Source organism: Ovis aries, chromosome 15, assembly GCF_016772045.2.
Source record: "Ovis aries strain OAR_USU_Benz2616 breed Rambouillet chromosome 15, ARS-UI_Ramb_v3.0, whole genome shotgun sequence".
In the NCBI taxonomy this organism is placed as follows: domain Eukaryota; kingdom Metazoa; phylum Chordata; class Mammalia; order Artiodactyla; family Bovidae; genus Ovis; species Ovis aries.
This window is the reverse complement of record NC_056068.1, coordinates 80,879,561-80,881,941: the sequence shown is the minus strand read 5'-3', so window position 1 is coordinate 80,881,941 and position 2,381 is coordinate 80,879,561.

The window sequence follows — 2,381 nt, the reverse complement described above, 5'->3', positions numbered from 1 at the left end:
ACAATGCCCTGTCTAGAGTCCACTCTGAATTAACATTCCACAAGTCCTGTGCTGGTCTTGTGAGCCAAAACACTCACAAGCGTTCCATGGTAGTAACCCTTGCTCTTTTTTGTTGCCAAAGGCATAAATATATGGAATGTACAGGTGGACAGCAAGGAGATCAAGCCCAGTAAATCCTAGAGGAAATTATCCCTGAATATTCATTGGAAGGACTGATGCTGAAGCTCCAATACTTTTGGCCACCTGATGCAAAGAGCCAACTCATTGGAAAAGACTCTGATGCTGAGAAATATTGAAGGTGGGAGGAGAAGGGGATGACAGAGGATGAGATGGTTGGATGGCATCACCGACTCAATGGACATGAGTCTGAGCAAGCTCTGGGAGATGGTGATGGACAGGGAGGCCTGGCATGCTGCAGTCCATGGGGTTGCAAAGAGTCAGACACGACTGAGCGCCTGAACAACAAAACAACACATTTAAAGCTATATAATAAAGCTGCTATAATTTAAAAATTGTTTGTATCTGTCTTACTTTTAATATGCCTAATATCGCATCTTTAATATGCCTAATATCATGATGAAAGGCAGTGAACTGGGCTTCTCTGAACCTCTGGGAGGCTCCGACTCTCTCGGAGCTTGGGGACTGTAAGGCAGGGTGGCTGTGGAAGGCTGGTGCAGACTCACCCCCCGCATTCTCTCATAGTGTCTCAGGGGTCTCTGGGACTCTGCTTACACACTGATGTCCTGGCCTTAACCCTTGGCAATGTGACACTGAGATGCGGCAGCTGCCTCAAGAAGGAGTGCACATCTGAGCGGCAGTCAGCACTCGTCTATAAAAACCCCTAAGATCCGGAGGAGACTTGACTTTACAAGATCTCCTCGAGTACTTTGGAGGGACTTAAAGGTCAAAGGTGGACTTCCCTGGTGGCTCAGACGGTAAAGCGTCTGCCTATACTGCGGGAGACCCAGGTTCAATCCCGGAGTTTGGGAGATCTCCTGGAGAAGGAAATGGCAGCCCACTCCAGTACTCTTGCCTGGAGAATCCCATGGACGGAGGAGCCTGGTGGGCTACAGTCCACGGGGTCGCAAAGACTTGGACATGACACAGTGACTTCACATTCACTTTCTTTTAACTTTTCAAAGGTCAAAGGGTCACTCAACCCAGACATATATTAGAGTGGACTCCTTCAAGGTCACCTTGAGATGGTGATGGCTGGTTTGCACACTGCTTTGGGCTGGCACTAAATTCCTGGTTTCTTAGAGAATTCACCTGGAGCTCCTCTTGCTTTCAAACCTTAGGACAGTTTTTTTTTACGGTCTTTCAAGGATCAGGGTCTTCTCTGATAGTGATGGTTTCATCCCTAAGTTGTGTTGGACTCTTTGTGACCCCGTGGACTGTAGCCCGCTTGGCTCCTCTGTCCATGGGATTTTCCAGGCGAGAACACTGGAGTGGGTGCCGTTTCCTTCTCCAGAGTCTTCCCTGCCAGCTTCTAAAAAGACAGTAGGACACTTGGGCTGGGAGACCTCTTGATAAATCTGTTCTCTATCAGAATTTCTAAAGAAGTTCCTCTTGCTGATTCAAGAGAAGAGCCAGATTCTCAATTCATAAGTTCGGGTCAGGCAGCAGACTCTGTACCTCTGAACTCTTAGCAAAAGTTGTTCAACCGGAGGAGCTTGAACTGCTGGTGACTTTAAATGTGATTGTACCTTTTTGAAAATACTTAGTGTGATATTCAAAAGAGAGCAAACCTCAGCTATCCACAGTGCGATCTTAACATAAAAAATTATGCATTTCCTGGCATGAAGTAGACAATTTTTTAATAGAGGATGAATTAATACATTGTGTAACTATGAGCAACTTTGTTAACAAGTTAACCACACAAAATTGCAAATATGTAAAAATTCTTTCATAGGTTGTGTGAACAATTTTTGATTAAAAAATGGAATTACTGAAATAGGCAAGAGGAAAAAAAAAGAAATGGTGCCTTCCTTAGCAAGCACATAGATCACTTCAGTTCAGTTCAGTTCAGTCATTCAGTCATGTCCGACTCTTTGAAACCCCATGAATCGCAGCATACCACGCCTCCCTGTCCATCACCAACTCCCAGAGTTCACTCAGACTCACATCCATCGAGTCAGTGATGCCATCCAGTCATCTCATCCTCTGTCATCCCCTTCTCCTCCTGCCCCCAATCCCTCCCAGCATCAAAGTCTTTTCCAACGAGTCAACTCTTCGCATGAGGTGGCCAAAGTACTGGAGTTTCAGCTTTAGCATCATTCCTTTCAAAGAACACCCAGGACTGATCTCCTTCAGAATGGACTGGTTGGATCTCCTCGCAGTCCAAGGGACTCTCAAGAGTCTTCTTCAACACCACAGTTCAA